Source organism: Cupressus sempervirens, chromosome 10 (assembly GCF_028749045.1).
Source record: "Cupressus sempervirens isolate cs-2001-9-10 chromosome 10, ASM2874904v1, whole genome shotgun sequence".
NCBI lineage: Eukaryota > Viridiplantae > Streptophyta > Pinopsida > Cupressales > Cupressaceae > Cupressus > Cupressus sempervirens.
In genome coordinates this window covers 691,676,775-691,697,747 of record NC_143127.1, presented here as the reverse complement: position 1 = coordinate 691,697,747, position 20,973 = coordinate 691,676,775, and positions in this window count along the sequence as shown.

Sequence of the window (20,973 nt, the reverse complement as noted above, 5' to 3'; positions counted from 1 at the left end):
CCTCAACTTCATTGCTTGCACAAATGTGTTATCTGTATCTATAATAAAATAGATGTCACTATACTACCTTGTGACAAATTCTTATGGTATCCTCATCCTCATTTTCATTATTTTCTTAAATTTATCAAAGTAAGCATCCATAACATTCTCAAAGGTTGTTCCTAATTGAGTAATGCATTCATTTATTTATCTTGCCATTGGTTTGTCTTGTTCCCAAACAATATCACCAACATTAGGAAAATATTTCTGGATATAAAAGACGATAAATATACCAAGGGATCCAAACTTACACATTAAATTCTTTTTTTTCCTTATAGATGAAATTTTTTCTACTAGTTGTAATTTCTATAGCTTAGCAAGGTTATACTCACGATCTTTCATCACTATCTTCTACGCTTGATCCACTGCCATACACGACACACTATTCAATCTACTCCATTGGTAGAATTTGTGAGCTATGACCCTCACTGCAAATTCAATTAGTGGATCAAAAATGTTTGTAATGGATAGACCTCATCTATTCCACTTAGTTCTAGTGTTTGGTTCAACTTCTTCAGGACTCGGGCATTGTTGAAAACGGATTGATACAAGTATGATAAATGTGTTTCAATCATTATTTTGTCACTAATGTCAAACTTGCTTTTTGTTGGTAAGACAATTGCTTATATGATTTAAGTACTATCACTTGTTTGATTGATGAAAATGATTTGATCAAAAAGATGTAACAAAAGCACCTAGAGGAAAAGTTGAGTTATGATATAAAAAGGAGTACAAAAATCAACTAATACAGTGATATCATAGTGCATTGATAATTTACTTAAGGTTGCAAAAGCTGGTTACACTAAACAAGTTTAGAAGAACAAGTTAAACAAAGTTTGTCTGCCAAGCTTGACCAAATGGATAGTAGGTGTCGAGCAAAGTTAGTGCAAGCCAAGTAGAAAATTAGTTGGAGTCGAGTAAAAGTTCATTTTAGTGTACATCGAGAAAAATAGTGGATATCGAGTAAAGTTTAGTTGATGCCGAACACTAGTAAACTTTAGTTCGTGCCAAGTGATCTTTTAGAAGATGTCGAGCAACATAGTATGTGTCGAGCATCAAAAACAAATTAATGCCGAGTGCCAACATTATTAGAAAGATAGTGAATTTGATGGATCTAAGCTGACAAGTTTGTTTTCTTGGATTACGCGAACAAGGTGGAATATAAGATTGATGAGTTGGTGGCACAAAATTCATGGTAAATCATTTTAAGACGAATTCAAAGAGGATTAAAGGAGAAGTTTCTAGAAGTGATATGGAAAGAGGGGTACATTCATTGAATCCTTCCTAATCTGTCCTAACCCTAAATTGGATGATGGAGAATGAATGACAAAAGATCTTAATTCTCTATTTATAGGGATGGTTGGTCAGAAGTAAGGGATGTCATGTGCGAGAACCTAATGAAGACAATAAGTCAAGGGCATTGATTCATCAAGTGACCTAAGTGAAGAGTCTGCATTGGCATGTTAAGCAAGAAGGCTTAAGGGTATGAATGCTTGAAGGGTGAACAAGCTATTAGAGCTGAAATATGTGAAAGCTAAGTAGAATGGAGGACTAAAACATAGATCTATAATCTGCAAATGGAGTTGTAAGTTGTTATTAGATAAAACTCTTATTGTTACTCTCTAATAATTGTATCAGTCTAGGGTAAATCCTTTCGATTAATGTTGACCTAACAGTCATTTGTAAATCCTTTAACTGGGTGACATTCCAAGTGAATGATCTAAAGTCCTCTAACAAGGCTCACTCCTAACAAGGTGATTGAAATCATTTAAAAGGGTCATATTTAATAGTGTGTATTGTAACCTTTAATAGGGTTGGTCTTTCACACAACATCACTTCAGAAGAGTGAAAAAGAGTAGCATGTTACTGGTGGTTTTTGCCAAATTGAGTTTCTACATAAATCATTGTGTCAAATGTGTTGCTGAATCTGTTATGTTTCATGTTTACATTTCTACAAATTGATTTTATAGTAACCTACAAGTTTTAAGTGAATGCATAATCTTATGGATGAATGCATGATAAATGTTTTATGGGTTCAGTAAGTTGTGAAAAGTTTTATTTATACATCTAGATCTTGGATAACTAATTCACCCCCTCTCAGTTATTCTAAAGAATTTCAACAATTGGTATCAGAGCCATCTGCTTAAGAGGACTAGTTTGAAGGTACTAGAAGCACAAAGATCAAGATGTCAAAAAGATATGTACCTAAGATTAATAGAGATAACTTTCCTGTATGAAAAAGTTTGATGAAGCTACACCTTGGAGGACTTGGAGATCATGCACATTCTACCATTACTACTGAGCATGTTGATCCTGCTGGAGCCCTAACTGCCGAGGATATGAAAAAGAAGAAAGACCACAACTAGGCAATGTTGGAGATTGCCTTTGCCCTAAGCTATGCTGAATTTGATGATATCAAAGGTCTTGATAGTGCAAAAAAAATGTGGGATGTCTTAAAACACCATCTATGGAGGAGACACAAATGTTCCAAGAGCCAAAGCTGAAAGTCTCAAAGGTAAGTTTTATGATATGAGAATGCAAGAAGGTGAAAATGTTGCTCAATATTGTTCAAGGATAAAAGATGTTAATGTAATAAGAGGAGCTACTTGTACAATAGATGATGATACTATACTAAGCAAATTTTTAAGAACGCTACTGTCTATATATGTTATTAGAGTTTCTGCAATACAAGAACTAAGATGTATACTAGGGAATACTCTATCTCTTGAAGGTCTGGTAGGTAGACTCACTGCTTTTGAGCTATCTAACTTTGATAATTACAAACATGAAAATATTGAATCTGCTTTCAAAACAAAGCTATCATTGAAGGAGCCTGATGATAAGAAGAAGAAGAAAAAGAAAAAGTATGAGTCCAGTGACAGTGACACAGATGAGGAGGATGTAGAACAACTTGAAGCACTATTGGCAAGGAGATTTCACAGAGAGAAAGCTAAGTTTAAAGGTAAATTATCTATCATTTATTTCAATACCAATGAGGTTGGTCATAATGCTGCTAGATGTCCATAAAAGAAGAACTATAGAGGTGGTGACAAGTACAAAAGTAGAAGAGATAAAGACAACACAGATTACAAAGACAAAGGGAAGAAGTCTTGCTACATTGCTGAAGAGGAAACAAAAGATGAATCTAATGAATATGATGATGAAGTGGTGTATGTTGTAATTAAGGACAAAACTGATGAGGATGAGACAATTGCACTTGTGTTTTGTGTAAACAAGAATGACAGATGGATAATTGACAATGGATGTTCACATCATATGACTGGAGATAAAAGTAAGTTCATTACCTTGAATTGTTATGATGGAAATGGTGTAAGATTTGGTAATGATGCACCATGTTTGATAAAAGGAAAATGTTCTAACAAAATCACATAAAATATTTTATGTGACAATGTTTGAAGGAAACAGGCAAAAGTCTGAAATGTTTGAGATCTGAAAGAGGAGGGGAATTTACATCAAATAAGTTTGAAATGTTTTATAATGATAGAGGAATCAAAAGACAATCATATGCTCCTACAACCCCTCTATAAAATGGAATTGTTGAAAGGAGGAACAAGTCTATAATGGATTGTGCTACGACACTCATGATAGAGAAAAATATTTTTTTGAAATACTAGAAGAAGCCTGATAATATAATGTGCAAACAATGTTAGTTAGGCAAAATGACAAAGTCAAGTTTCTAGAGTAAAATTCATTCCTCTAAAGGAATACAAGAGATTGCTCATACTAACTTGTGTGGACCAATTGAAGTGCAAAGCTACAAAGGAGATAATTATATTATGCTATTTGTTGATGATTATTCTAGAATGATGACAATTATATTTCTACAACAGAAATCTGATGCTTTCCAAATGTCTAAGTGGTATTTAGAAAGAGTTGAGAAGGAAACAGGCAAAAGTCTGAAATGTTTGAGATCTGAAAGAGGAGGAGAATTTACATCAAATGAGTTTGAAATGTTCTGTAATGACAGAGGAATCGAAAGACAATCATCTGCTCCTAGAACCCCTCTACAAAATGAAATTGTTGAAAGGAGGAACAAGTCTATAATGGATTGTGCTATGACACTCATGATAGAGATTTTTTTTTTTGAAATACTAGAGAGAAGTTGTAAGTACAATTGTCTATACCTTGAACTATGTACAAATCAAGAAAGGTACTCATTCAACACCTTTTGAACTATGGTACAGATACTCACTTAATGTAAAATATTTTAAGGTATCTGAAAGCAAATGCTTTATTCTCAAAGATTACATGAATGGTAAACTAGATGCAAAAAGTGAAGAAGGTATATTTTTAGGTCATTCCACAAGAAGTAAAGCTTATAAGTGTTTAAATACTAACACTAAAAAAGTTGTGGAAAGTGCAAATGTAAAATTTGATGAATATACAGAAGTACACGAGACTAAACCTATGAAAGAATCAGAAGAATAAAAATCATCTGTACTCTTTTATGAATGTATGCATGCTAAAGAAGATGCTGCAAATCAAGCCACAAACCAACAACAAGTTTCACTGACTGCAGAGTCACATAATATAAATGCCGAGTTGCATTCAAGAACCGAGCTACATTTAGATGCCAAGTTATAGAATGAAGTTGAGGCACATTCTGATTCTGATATTAGTGTACATGAGAGAGATGCTAAAATACCTGAAAGAGATGTACATAATGAATCTAAGGTAGATAGACCAAATGAAGAAACTAGAGCTAAACCAAGATTGTCCAAATATGTCAAGAGATATCATCTTGCTGCACAAATCATTGGAGATAAAGATGCCAGACCAATGACAAGAAACAAGTTGAGAAATGATACATGCTTACTGAGCATAAAAGAGCATAAATCAGTCAAAGATGCCTTAGAAGATGTGGACTAGAGTAAAGTCATGGAAGAAGAGATAGAACAAATTGAGAAAAATAAGACATGGACTCTAGTTCCTAGACCATAAGACAAAAATGTGATTGGCACCAAGTGGGTATTAAAAAATAAGCTAGATGAAAACAATGAAGTCACAAGGAACAAGGCAAGATTAGTCTGCAAAGGGTATGCACAAGAAGAAAGAATTGACTATGGAGAAACATTTGCTCCTGTTGCTAGATTGGAAGGAGTGAGAATTCTGCTTGCTTATTCTGTATAGAAAGGTTTCAAAGTTTATCAAATGGATGTTAACTCTGCATTTCTAAATGGAATATTAGGGAAAGAAGTTTACATAGAACAACCAGAAGGATTTGTTGATGTTAACAATAAGAATATAGTATGTAGATTACACAAAGCTCTATATGGTTTGAAACAAGCACCAAGAGTATGGTATGAGAGACTTCATAATTATCTTGTGAAGATTAAATTTGAAAGGACTCATAATAACATCAATCTCTAAACGAAGATAGAGAAAGGCAAATGTATTTTGTTATCTAAATTTTTTGTTAATGATATCATATTTGGAGGTCAAGATGCTTTATGTAAGGCTTTTGCAAATGAAATGAAGCAAAAATTTGAAATGTCTAGATGTTTGCAAAGATCAAGTTCTTTGTGGGTTTGCAAGTACATCGAATGAAATATGCCATATACATCACTCAGTCAAAATATGTCAAGGAGATACTAAATACTTTTGGACTGAATATTCCAAACTATTAAGTACACCTATGTTGACAAGACATAAATTGTCAAAGAATGATGATTCAGCTGAGGTGAATCAAATATTATACAGGTCTATGATTGAAAAATTACAATATGTAGTACATAGTAGACCTGCTATTTCATTATCTATAGGGATAGTTGCAAGATTCTCTGCTAATCTTAGGGAGAATCATTTGATGGATGTAAAGAGAATAATGAGATATCTAAAAGAAATAGAGGAAAATGATCTATACTATAAGAAAAATGAGAAATTTGAATTAAGAACCTATATTGCTACTGATTGGGCTGGAAACATTGATGACAAACAGAGCACTGGTGGAGGAGCATTTTTCTTAGGTAAGAGATTGGTTACATGGACTAGCAAGAAAAAATTGCACTTCACAATCTACTGTTGAAGCTGAATATGTTGCTGTTGCTATGAATTGTACAAACATTGTATGGATCAAATAGCTACTCAAAGGTATGAAGAAAGAGATCACTAAACCAGTGATACTTTATTGTGTTAATACAAGTGCTATAAATATATCAAAGAATTCTGTGATGCACATAAAGACTAAGCACATTGCAATCAAATATCATTACTTGAGAGAATTAGTTCAAGATAAAGAGGTGAAGATGGAATATGTTAACACAAAAGAGCAAATTGTTGATATCTTCACAAAAGCATTACCTAAGGATGCTCGTGAGTATCTAAGAGGTAAACTAGAGGTGATACCCCTATCAAAGGCTATCTAAGTAACAAAAGGAGTGCCCTGCATCAAACAAGTTGATTGCCATATGTTACAAATTGATGTATTTGATCTTACTTCAGGAGCTTCCTAAAGTAATCAAAGAGCTGAAACTTCAAATCAGTCACAAGAAAGGTGACACAAAAGAAACTGAAGAAGTTCATATCTGCATAGTAAGATGACAAGTCTTTGACATTGTTGTTAAAGATGGAGAAACACAAGAGTTAAACTAATCTTGAAGGGAGAAATACAAGAGATTGAACAAAGAGGGAGAAATCTTAACACATAGTATGAGGGAGAAAATGCTGACTGATGAGAAAGATAGTGTATCTTCTGAAATCATCTACCTAGTAAGAGGAAGATACAGGAGTTACTGTAGAAGGAGATATAAGAAGTAATTTAGAGGGAGTTATAAGGATGACACAAAAGAATTTTGTAACCCATTCAGAAGATGAAAGTTGCTAATAGAGGGAGAGATTTCAATACAAGTAATTATTTTCTTTTTTGGTACTTTGTTGGTCTTACTATTTTAACCATATCAGTTTGGTTGATCAGTTTGGTTTTCCATCAATGACAAAGAGGGAGATTGTTGAAAACAAATTGATACAATTATGATAAATGTGTTTCAATCATTATTTTGTCACTAATGTCAAACCTATTTTTTGCTGGTAAGACAACTGCTTATTTGATTTAAGTACTATCACTTGTTTGATTAATGAAGAGGATTTGATCAAAAATATATAACAAAAGCAGCTAGAGGAAAAGTTGAGTTATGATATAAAAAGGAGTACAAAAATCAACTAAGACAATGATATCATAGTGCATTAATAATTTACTTAAGGTTGCAAAGCCTGGTTACACTAAGCAAGTTCAAAAGAACAAGTTAAACAAAGTTTGTCTACCAAGCTTGACCAAATGGATAGTATGTGCCAAACAAAATTAGTGCAAGTCGAACAAAGAATTAGTTAGAGCCAAGTAAAAGTTCATTTTAGTGTATGTCAAGCAAAATAGTGGATGCCGAGTAAAGTTTAGTTGATGCCAAGCACCGACAAACTTTAGTTCGTGTCAAGTATTTTTTAGAAGATGTTGAGCAATGCAACATGTGTCGAGCATTAGAAACAAATTAATGCTGAGTGCTAACATTATTAGAAAGATCATGAATTCGATGGATTTGAACTGACAAGTTTGTTTTCTTGGATTACATGAACAAGGTGGAAGATAAGATTGATGAGTTGGTGGCACATAATTCATGGTAAACATTTTGAGGTGAATTCAAAGAAGATTGAAGGAGAAGTTTCTAAAAGTGATATGGAAAGAGGGGTAGAATTGGGGTAGATTCATTGAATTCTACCTAATCTGTCCTAACCCTAAATTGGATGATTCATAATGAATGACAAAAGATCTTAATTCTCTATTTATAGGGATGGCTGGTCAGAAGCAATGGATGTCATGTGCAAGAACCTAAAGAAGACAAGAAGTCAAGGGTATTGGTTCATCAAGTGACCTAAGTGAAGAGTTTGCATAGACATGTTAAGCGAGAAGGCTTAAGGGTATGAATGCTTGAAGGGTGAACAAGGTATTAGAGCTGAAATGTGTGAAAGCCAAGCAGAATGGAGGATTAAAACAAAGATATGTAATCTGCAAATGGAGTTGTAAGTTGTTATCAAATCAAAGCCTTACTGTTACTCTCTAATAATTGTATCAGTCTAGGGTAAATCCTTTGGGTTAAGGTTAACCTAACAGTCGTTTGTAGATCCTTTAACTAGGTGACATTCCAAGTGAATGGTCTAAAATCTTCTAACAAGGCTCACTCCTAACAGAGTGATTGAAATCTTTTAACAAGGTCACATTTAATAGTGTGTATTGTAACCTTTGATAGGGTTGGCCTTTCATAGGGCATCAGTTGATAAGAGTAAAAAAGAGTAGTATGTTAATGGTGATTTTTCCCAAATTGGGTTTCCACATAAATCATTGTGTCAAATGTGTTGTTGAATTTGTTATGTTTCATGTTTACATTTCTGTAAATTGATTTGACAATAACCTACAAGTTTTAAGTGAATGCATAATCTTATGGATGAATGCATAATGATAAATGTTTTATGGGTTCACTAAGTTGTGAAATGTTTTATTTATACATCCGGACCTTGGATAACTGATATACCCCCCCTCTCAGTTATTCTAAATAATTTCAATAGGCATCACATTGTTTTCTTCTTATCTAGGGCTAGATAGCATGTGATCTATGAATTATTTTCTTTGTGATCTCCATGGGTCCATTCTATAACGAATACTTCATGTCATGAATTCTGTTTAGAACAATCTTAATCCATTAGATCTTGAATTCTTTGGGAATTCTAGGGCACAAGTTAATCCTTTCCTCTCAACAACTTTACATTCATCCTTCAGAATTCCTCCATTGAATAGCTTCTCATAGGCTTCTCTGATCTCATAATCTCCCACTTCTCCAATTTTACATATTTAACAACTGCTAAATCATGGATCATAACAACTTTGGATGGTATTGAAGATAATACACCCATTGAATCTCCTTTCATCACAATTTTTGAAATAACATGAAACTTTAGTGGAGGACAAGCATTGCACTTCACCAATTGAATTCTACTAACCACTTGGCTCATTATAGCAGTAGATGAAGCTTCCATATCAGCTAATAGGGTTTGAAGTCTCTTTTCTCACCTCTTTCTTTTCTAAATTACTCAGCATGATTCATATCTTCACTTGTTCAGGCTTCTTGTCCAAATCACTCTTGAAATATTTTGCTGGTCGCTCAAATCACAAAATCGCTCAGTGCTCTTAAAATTTGTGTGCAAGGTATGAGATAATGTCTTCAAAATTTGATATATAGCTTATTTTGATTGATTTAGGGTCTCCATTAATGTTGCATACTCAGGTAGGTGAGCGTCAGCTGTCTCAGTCGATATTGATGCCTTTTGTAAGAATTTTCCTTATGGAAATATTCACCCAAGATCAAGGAACTCAAACACAAGCACAACAGTAGACCATAAAGAGCATGATCAGAATAATAATGTATTCAATTCAATATATCTAAAAGTACACTAGGAGTGCCTGTATATAAAAGTCTCTAGTATGCTTCTAGAATGCATATGAATCAACAACATGATAAGTCATTCAACTAGACACATGTCCACCAGGTGTGGGTTATCCTCCATTAAGCACACAAGTAAGTGTGATGATGAGAGGATAAGCCTACAAAGGTGTAACATGTAAAATAATGTTGTAGACATCATGTGCTAAATTAGGAGTGTGAATAACTATGTTGTCTACATGACAACTCAATTAATGATGCAAACTCTAGTGTTGTAGACACCATGTGGTGAATTAGAGTGACTTACTTCTATGTTGTCAACATGGCAACTCATAAAAGTACGCAAACTCCTAAGTGTCTCACCAAACAAATAATAAAATAATGCAATATAATAAAATAATGCATTAACCTAAGTAAACTTAAGTAAAGTGTAAATAGTAAATACGTATTTACACCAACACCCCCTCTTAAGTGCAACTTAGGGGAATGCACTTAAGCTTATGAAAACTAGAATAAAATGCAGAATGGGTCTCAGCTACTAGGCCATGTTAGGTACCCATGTACATAATGAAATGTAACCTCTCATAAAGTGGAGAAAGAGGGAAAACCTCATGGGAAAAACCCTCTCCCAAAAAGAGAGATGAAAAGAAAAGATGCATGTATGGATGAGTAATCAAGACCCCCCATTACGACATACATCAAGTATATACAATAGAGAAATATGAGAAGAACATAGTCTTAAAAGAGGAAAAGGTCCCCTCTACAAGAGAGAAGAAGAAGAGAGGTAAGGTAGTCCCCCCCACCCCGCCAAATGAAGAGTGTCGATCAGTGATAGCTGCTTCAAGGTAGAAGTTGGTTTGTGAGTGTTGAATAATGTTCCTCCCCTTTGGAAGAAACAATGACAAAGGTACAAGTGAGATGCTTCTACTATGTGTAGAAAGAATCTTGTTGATGCATGATGCCTTTGAAACCTGCTCAACTATCCCTATATCGATGCTAATGGTCACCCCTTCCAACAATGTTGAAAAGAATGAGTGTAGATCTAGCAAGGATATATGTAGAACCTATCCCAAAGAACTAACTATCTCCTCAAATGATAAAGAGACCTCCTATAACTACCGTATATAAGGATCTACAATCACATCAACCTGTGCAGATTGATCATGTAGAGAATGGAGATGAGAGTTAGAGTGAGCTCTCACAACAACTGTAGAATGATCTACCTCATCAAAGAGAAGATGTATATCATCGATGATGTCCCCCAGGTCCGTTATGTATGACTCCACAAACAAACTTGAAATGTCTACTATGTAGTCATCCCTTGTTGCTAGAGCTAGAAGACAAGGTGTACCTTGCTATGCTGGACCTATCACTGTGGCAATGTGTGCATGTGGAGTATACTGATGATGTGACCTCTCACTGCAACTGTCGATAGAACCCCATGTATCTGAATCTGTTGAAGCACTATCGCAGGTGTCACTATCAATTTCCATAGTGTATGAAGTGTGGAGAGGATTAGAGGATAAACTAGGTGAACTTTTCTCAAAGTGTACATCCTTCTCCAAAAAGATCTCATGTGTCTTAGGATCCATAAGTCTATATACCTTAGTACCATCTTCATATCCGATGAAAGTACAAGGCTTAGGTTCTGGTGCCTTATATCCCCTAGAAGATAAGTTTGCCCATGCTGGACAACCAAAGACTTTGAAGTGTTTCAAAACTGGTTTTATGATGCACCATGCCTCAAAAGGAGTCTTTCCATCTAAGCCATTATAAGGAGACCTATTAAGTATGTGAGCGGTACTGCTTATAGCTTTGACTTCAAGTGTTGGATCAAGAGACTTGGCTTGTATCATGCAACTTGCCATGGAATTAAGAGTTTGTATTCTCAATGCTGCAACATTTGTCTTGTATGGACTAAATGTTGGTGGTTTCTGAAGATCAATACCCTCAAGTTTGCAAAATTCTTTAAGTCTTCTATTCATATATCTACTTTCATTGTCCATCCGTAGAACCTTGATGGCTTTCCTTGATTTCTGTTGAACATGAATCTTGAAGGCTAGAAGCTTATCGACCACTTCATTCTTATGATGAAGAAAGTAGACCCATGTGTAGCATGAAAAGTCATCAACGAAAGTAAGGATGTAACAGCCTTGGTTGACTGATGTCACTACAAAAGGACCTGCTAAAACCATGTGAACCAACTGAAGAACAACTGGTGCTCTTGAAGACTTCCCTTTATCATACTTCTCCACTGAACATGATAAACACTCACCCTTAGAAAAGTTGATGTTAGGTAGAGCTTTGACCATGCTTTTGGAGCAAAGTTGAAGAAGACAGTGGAAGGCAAGATGACCAAACCGCTTATGCCATAGTTTGGCTTGTGAATTAGATTGAGTTAACAAGGCATGTGAAGAAGACTTAGGGACAAAGTGGGAGAAGGAATAAAGCCTTTTGTCATGAATCATCTTTTAGACTTTGCACCATTACTAAATCTGGAAGGAACTCAACTTTTTTGCCATCTCCAGGGTGCGTGATTTGGTAAATTGAGAGGAGATTAGAGCTAAGGTTTGGAACATAGAGAACATCTTTGAATTCCCCATTTTCCATCTCCATATGTCCTTTCCCTTCAACTTCCATTTTTGTATCATCTCCCACAAAGATGTGAGGTACCTATGACTAGTTGAATGAAGAAAAGTCTCCTTTTGAAGAACCCATATGATAGGAGGCACGCGAGTCAAGAATCCATTCTGATGAAGAACTTGTATTTTCCATAAGTGCTTTCCCTTTTTTTTTTGAAGTGGGTGGAGTTGAATCCTTGGAAGTACCTGACACTTGAATTTTGTTCTTCCTAAGTAGGTTTTCCAACTCATCAATTCTCTTAGTCCTTCAATGATGCTCATCATGATTCGGCTTTTTGCAATATGCACAAAAAAGTTTGTCCTCCTTTTCATTACTTCCCTTCTTATTTTAAGAAGAATTGCCTTGTTCTGAAGAGGATTGTTGTTCCTCAGATCATGATTTTTGCTTCCACTGCTTTTTCTTGTTGTTGTTAGAACTTCTACCTCCTTGACTTGATTGGTTCTCATCACTAGCCACCAATGCTTTGATCTTTGATGATGTGAGAAGTCCATATCCATCAAGTGAGATTGTTCAAAAATCAACATTTCTGCAAATGCATCAAAAGTAGGCTTTTGGAAAGCACTTCCCATAGTCAACCTATGAGTATTATAACTCGAAACAAAGGAAGCATACTTTTAAGGTAGAGTCTTCAGGATGTGATGAATCAACTTATCAGCCTTCATAGGATTACCACAATTTTTAGGTAGTGCTATAATCTCATTGGCTTTGTTGATATAATCTTGAATTGTGTCAAAGTTCTTAGGATCCAAAAGAAGTAGGTCATCCTCAATCTGGTATCTCTTTTCCTCATCCACTTTACCATACAATGATTCAAGTTTGTGCCAAGCAGGTTTGGCTTCCCTAAAACTGAAAATGTAGAAGAAGAGATCTCTATGTACACAAGTCTTGATAATTCCTAAAGCTTGTTGATCTTTAGTTCTCCAATCATTGAGTGTTGTGGCATCAGTGGGTTTTGCAATTGAACCATCAATATAAAGACTTAAACCTTTTTCCATTAATCTACTCCATACAATATCTTTTCATGTAGAATAATTGTGTGAAGTTAGAAGTGGACATTTAGTTGAACCCATCATGTAGAAAAGTAAAAGAGCACAAAAGAGAGACACAAGAACACAATACAAACCCCACCTTTTCACTCAATCAAAAGACCCCCCCAAAAAAGATGCTTTTGACACTTTATATATAGTGCATGTACAATAGGCCACTTGTCAAAATATACAAAGTGGACTTCTGATTTTGTTATTTACAACTGCCTTTTGAGGCTCAAATTCGTCGCTAAGCATTGTAGCTCATGTGTACAACAATTTTGAAAAGTAATCAAAGCATTATAATGCAAAAAAAGCCTTAAGTCTAAAAGTGAGATTTTTGTCCACACAACCCTATAATCTGAATGCAAATCTAGAAAGTAGACAAAAAATAATGCACTTTAAAAAAAAGGAACCTAAAAATGTGTCCAGATGAGCCCATGCAGAGCGTTTCGAGTTGCAAAATGTAAGATTGAATAGGTACAGTCAACAAAAAATACAATTTCTAATAGATCCTTGCACCAAAACTAGAAAAGAATACCACCACTGAAAAGTTCAGGAAATTCTACCCGAAATTTTAAAAAAATTGCACTTGATTTGGAGTTTGGATGATTGAGTTATGGTCTCCCAAAGTTGGATTGTCAAATCAAAACTGCATCTGGAGAAGGGTCTAGGTAGAAAAATGCAAGCTTAAATTTGATGGTTAAATGACCATTGTAGTAGTTAAAAAAAGCTAGGAAATTACATTTAGATGGCTGTCAACTTTAATCCTGTAAAATGCCGACGCAAGCAAAAAATAGCCCTCCTGGTGATGTGGTAGGGCCGTATGCTGACATGTTAGATGTATAGAATAAGTACACATGGAAACTCATGGGCAAGCTGACGTGGCTGACATTTCAATGTGGCAATGCCATGTGTCAAAGGTGATATGGCCTGCACTGTTTGCTGACATGTCCTCGGCTTACATGTTGCATGTCGTTGGTGTGTAAGGGTACCTATCTGTGCAATAGATGTGGCGGTCGGAGGCTATCATAGATGGCCAGGAAATCCAAAGAATAGGCTAAAATTTTTAAACAGTAGTCAGAGGTACTATGCGGGTGCCAGAGAATAGTTTGCAGGGGGCCGAAAAAATTATACAGCCAATGGACAGTCGCCGAAGATGGGCGAGTGCCGAAAAATAGAAAATCATAACGAAAAAGTGGTGGAAACACCGGTGAGGGGATATAAATTATCCCATATGCGTTGTGTGACACCCTTTAGTGGTGTTTATAAGATATGCTGCCAATGTATTAACCCAAACGAAGGTTGCCAATTTTGTGGCTGCGATCGATGTGTTGCCAGATATTGTAGACCACCAGGGTTTTGGGTTTCCGTGGAGTGTCGTCGAATTTGTAAATATGTCCATCGTGAATTAAGGGTTTTCCAAAAATGAAAGCCACCATCCAATGTGGAATAATAGATGGCCAAATAATGGGAATATTCTGTAGAATATTTTGCGCAAGGCAGGGGTGTCACTGCCCGGTGCTTGTGCGAATTTTTTTTCTCTGTAGGCCGACTTGGACTAAATTTTTTTTGAAAATATTATGAAAATATGCAAAAATATTCGGATGAAAATATACAAAAAATTAAATAATAGATTTGAATAAAATTAAATTACAGATCTAAAATATTATACCTGAACTTGCAAATCAGGCCTTCGGGCACCGATTTGCAAAATTTTTTTGCCTCAAAATTGTCTTTAGCCTAGGGTAGGCAAATTTATAGTCAATTTTTACCGAATCAACATTCAAGACGCAATGGCGAGGTCCGTTCTAGCTTTAGACACTTCCAATGATTGCGATACTCTAGATCTGGGCTGAGATGCTGAAGCAACAATGGTCTCGAATAGTAATGTGAAGAGAAATTCTTCAAGCTCTGATACCATGTAAGAATTTTCTTTAGGAAAAAAATCACCCAAGATTAAGGAACTCAAACACAAGCACAACAATAGACTTGAAAGAGTATGATCAGAATAACAATGCATTCAATTCAATGTATCTGAAAGTACACTAGGAGTGCTTGTATATAAAGGCCTCTGGTATGCTTCTAGAATGCATAGAAATCAACAACATGATAAGTCATACAACCAGGCACATGTCCACCAAGTGTGGGTTATCCTCCATTAAGCACAAGAGTAAGTGCAATGATGAGAGGATAAGCCTACAACGGTGTAGTATGCAAAATAATGTTGTAGATACCACGTCCTAAATTAGGAGTGCGAATAACTGTGTTGTCTATGTTGGTGTTTTAAAAGGATTAAAACCACTAAGCAACAAAATGCTTAATACCAAGATGATAATACTCACACAATCTAAAGGTCAACCAATTCTTATTAACAATTGCATGTGTAGAATATTTGGACCCAACTTCAAAAAAACCAAAGGTGGTTTTCTACTCTTTTGGCTCTGCAAAACCAGGGTGGGTATACCTAGGGATGATTCACAATTAGGAAAGACTATATGAGGATTATTTTAGTTTCATTCTGATAATCATCTCAAATCCCCAAATACATACATAATTCATGACAATTTGCTAAATACATCCCATATAACAGATATGACCAAAATTTCTTCTATAGATCTACAGATGTTCTCAACACTAGTGGCTAACTGAAGTTAAAACATTCCATGCAGACAAGTGCTGACCATGCTTTGAAGATCTACAGGAAATACAAGTAAAATTTGATTTGATGCTGCATTTTGATAACCATTTATGATATATTTCTCCTTCAGCTGAATCAACTTGATCAGTACCTAATCCATTGGGGTTCAGAGTCTATAACAAATTCTTAGATCTAATTTGTTGCTTTACAACAAATTCTATTAGCAATTCTTATCAGAATTCATCATTCAAAACCCTTTCCACTACTGAAGAAACCTTATCACATTTACCAAATCTTTTACTTAATCCATTGAATTAATAGCAGTGATAAATAGATATACAACCTAGCTGGATTGCATTCAATTGCACAAGCCTTTACTTATACAATATCAAGATAACCCAATAATAAAAAGGAGACAAGATTCAGAAAAAGAATGATATGGGAACAATTCACAATTTGTATTTATTTTCTTTGAAAATTGTATACCATTTACAATAGACTCAGAATGACCTTCAGAAAGAAACACAGTTCATTCGATATTCATGTATTCTCAGAGAATTGACAGAGAAAATACATCATGAATTTTCTTTCAAAATTTTGGACCAAAGACAAACTAAGCATATTACTTTGAAAAATAGAATTCAGACCATTCTTTAGCCTTGGAATCTCACTTAAATAGTGTGAGATGCAACAAGCTTCAGGCTAAAAGAAAGTGACATGTGTCTTTTAAAAGATACTGAGAAATGTCTGTCATAAAAGACAAAAGCAAATAACAGAAAGGCTATTACATCGAACATTCCTTGGTGGGTCCCTTTCTGTTATGCTTTTCAGTTGTTGAGACAAGGAAATATGATCTGATTCTTCAATTATTCTTCATCCTCGGAGTAAATAGCCATGAGGTTTGAAAGTGATGTATCATCTTCAGTTACCTGCAAACTTACTTTAACCTGGGGATTTTCCATGTCCTCATTACTAACTACGAGTTTAACTTTTACTTTTGCATCTTCCTCCTCATCATCTTCTGACATTTGTTCTATAAACTGATTTTTCCATTTATTATAAGAAGCATCATCTGGCCAATCAAAATTTAGAGCCTCTCTTTGTATAACCACTAAAGAATTTGCAATTTCTTCTAAATCATCAAACTCTTTTCTCATGGCATTATAAAATAACTGTATCTTTACTAACTCTTCATTTGTCCTTGCCTAGAACCAGTGGCCAGTTTCACTCATGATGTTCTTGATCCTTTCATAAAATAACTCATCCAACTCCCTTTTCCACTTTTCCTTTTCCTTTATTGTATCAACAGATTCTAAAGCACAAGGAAATAAAGTGAAATTTTCAGCAATATACCGGGAAAAACAGAGTGTTAATCTTTTTTGTAAAGAATCCCTTTTATCATCAAAATCTTCTAGTTTATTTAACAAATCAAAAATTTTCTCTTCTTGATGATAAGGCATTTGGACGGCAGATATACATATAATTCTGATATCATTTTCCTCTCCCTCCACTTCTATGCAAGGGGAGTCAATTTATCCTTATCTCTGTTCAACTCATCCATGAGGGTTGCAATTCTTGTCAACTGATCAAAGAAGGTTGACCATTGTATTTTATCCCTTAAAAACATCACACCTTGCTTTAATTTTCCTTCATATTGATTTTTTAATTCTACTTGCAACTCATGTAATTTGGTTTTTTCTTCTTCAAAGTCTTCTACAGTATAGAATTGGGGCCTTTCAAGGGTGTTTGGTATTTCAATAATAGGGGTTGCTTCAACAAATGAATGTGAAGGGTATGCAATTCTAGGTGCACTGAATTCTCCCACCTTTCTTTTCCCAAGTATCTTCTCCATTTGAGACACCTTTTTTTCAAGTGACTGTATCTGTATACCTCTTTCCTCATATGCTTTTAAGACTTCTTCAAACCTAGCATTAAGTTGGGTAAACTTATCTTCTTCTTGGCCAGATACAACACCACCCAATTTCAGCACTTCTGAGGCCATTCCCATTACTTGTTTACTACTTACCTCACTAGCCCTATATACTATCAATGTACTAGTATGCTCTGTTGCGGGAAACTCATGCATCCTGGTATTTTCCCTCTTATCTATGGACCATATAACAAGGGCTTGGTGGTCATAACTAAATTTGAATCGTCTATGAGCCTGTAGTACTTCTTCAGTAGTTGTTAGTTGAACATCCTTTTGCTTCCTTACTGAATCAAAAACAATAGCATTTGCTATATCCCATTCTGGCAGAAGGAGGACTCTTGATTATCTAACTATCTTCCTCCCGGCTTCAGGAGTAAACTGGGTAAAATCATTCAAATTTTTTTAATTACCTCTTCCTTAATAACCAAGTTGGGTTTATTTGGTTGCTCAGCCTTGATCTTCTCATAGGCTTTCTCAAAATTTTTCATATTTAATCTCCACAAAAACTGTGCAAAGGCTCTAGATCTTACAAAATTTTCATCATTAATAAATCTTTCAGAAGCCTGGGCAACAATTGGGTCAATTTGCTTACCTTGGTAATCAGCAATGGTTAGGTCCAAGGAAGGTATAGGAGGTTCTTGTGGCTCTCCAATATCCAGGTCTGTAGAAGTGACAATCACATCCCCTTCTCCACCCATTTGTCTAAGTTGTTCCCTTAAAGATGCCTCATCATCTATCTGGATTGGGGACTGGCTTGGGGAGTATTGTTCGTTTTGAGAAGAAGAAGACCCCTGCTCTAATTTTTGTCTTTTTGGAGAGCTGGCTGTAGATGGACTTCTTGACCTTGGTTTCTTATGAGGGGGTGCCTACTGCACATTTTGAATCATGACATAACTTGCCCTTTTCTGCAATGTATATTGGCCAGGAGCTACCACATTTCTACTGCTTATTCTTCTTTGTACTTCTGTTGCCTTGTCTGGATGTGCCTCAACAAACATAGTTTTCTTTTCATTCATGGTTTGAATTATTATGGCAAAATTATTCATTAATGCCTGTATTTTAGCTCTCCAGTATTTCTTATCTTTGAATGGGTCATACTGGGGGTCAAAAGCATTAATGAATTCCAGGGTTTTACTGAAAAACTATCCATTTCTCTTTGCTCAATTCTTGCTCGTGCAATGTGACGATATTTCTGATTATATCTTCTAGATAGTAAACCTGATGTACCATATGGGAAGCTCTCACCCTTTCTTTTAATAGGTCATAGAATCTTTCAGGGTCAATGAATCTAGCGTGAGACTCTGCCATGTTATACCTATCAAAAAATAAATTTAAGTGCTTCCACCCCTTTTTGACAAAGACTAAATCATGCACTACAGTAACCATTGGAAAGAAAGTGCCCTTCTTAACCAATTCCCTCTCATCTATAGTACCTATCTACCATAAGAGCTCAGCAATCCCTATCTTCAAAGGCACATGAAACGGTAGCACATGAGGTTTTCCCAAAAAACCATAAACTGTTATCACTATTGAAACATTGTAGGGAATTATATCCCCCCAATTATGACTGACAAGTAGCCCTTTGCATGGTCCTTGGGTCTGACCAATTCTAATAATACTTGTGGGATTCTAGGGCTATCTCCTGTTAAAAGCAGTCTAAGCTTTGATGCAAAATACCTGTCAAATCTTACATAACTAGCATTTGCGGCTTCTGAAGTCATATCCACACTCCACAACTGCATTGGATTCCTCTCTCCATCCTTTGTTGTTTCCAACTCCATACCCTTGGAGAAGAAAGTATATCCTTTGTATAAGCATACATGCATCATCAATGAATACCAACAGAATAGTTTTTTTACTTTTCCCCTTGCTATTCCAACCAAACCATTGTGAATCTCTTTTGCTAGAAAAGTGGCAAAATGCCGAATGGTGCTCATTCCAAATTGAAGGGTTTGAGCAATCATAAGGACAACAGAACCTGGAATTTGATCACCTTCATCTATCCCAAAGATCTTGCAAAGAGAAAAATACAGTGCTTGAGCTCTCAAGTTGAAATGTCTTCTCAACAATGGCTCTGGGGTACCGGCTGTAATCACAAGCAAATTACCAACCTTGGCAACATGCTCCTGTAGTGGCCCTGTTCTTAAGTACATTCGTTGTGCATCATATCTGGCTTGAAAATCATCCATATCAATGATTTCATGCACAACGTGGTTAGGGTTAAGGTTGAAAACCTCACTGAACAGCTCAGGGAAAACCGTAAAAAGATTGACTCCAGAATGATTTTTTACCCATCCCGTGATAGGATCATACTTCTTTGCCAGGTCCATCAATAAATCACTATCAAAGAAAACAATGGGGACTATTAATTTTCCAATATCAAATTCCCAAACATTGCTCATAGGAGTGTCCAATTTTTGCTCTAAAAACCATTTCTTAAACAACTCCAAACCTCCCATGGAAACCTGGGCATCTCTTATCCAATTAGCTTTGTCATAAAAGCCTTCTACTACAACTATTCTAGGATGTTTCGGAATAAGTTCCCTTCCCTTAGTTATTTCATGCACTGATAAGGGTAATTGTTCAAGAAAATCATCATGCATAGAACGTTTCAAATAATCCTTTTGTCCAGTAAACTCTTTTCGAGGAGGCATTTTGAATGAACCTTAGGAAATTCACAACAGTAGATACTTCAAATTTACTTAAAAAGTGACAGAGCACTTACCCACCTGAATTCGCACTTCTGCACTATATGATGTCTTCTACAATTTTACTGGAGTATTAACCAAGAATTTCTGTGCCCTAGCTCTGAAATCTTGTATGCTCTGATGTTCTTTCTGTGCTTCAGTGGTTCATTAATGGTGAAATCATGGGCTCTTTTCATAAATTAAAATTGAACGCATAAGGTCTGAATCACATTTACTCTCAGTAACTGTTGCGCGCAATTTGCACCCAAGTTTGAATCCCATCCGTAGATTTTATCAGATTGGACGGTTCTGGTTTAAAAATAACAAGTTTTACGGCTTTTAGAAAAATGCTGCATGTCACAAATGCACTTCCCCGCATTACTTAAAAACCTACAACTTCATAATGCGGGGATGCGCCGTCCGTTGATCAAGACAAGATCGACAATCAGACTAATCCACTTTTTATTAACAATGAGCTAGTTGAACTGACCAATAAGAAATCGCCATATGAGCTTATACTATTTGACAACATTCCACGGCAGAAGATCCCGTATCTTCTTCT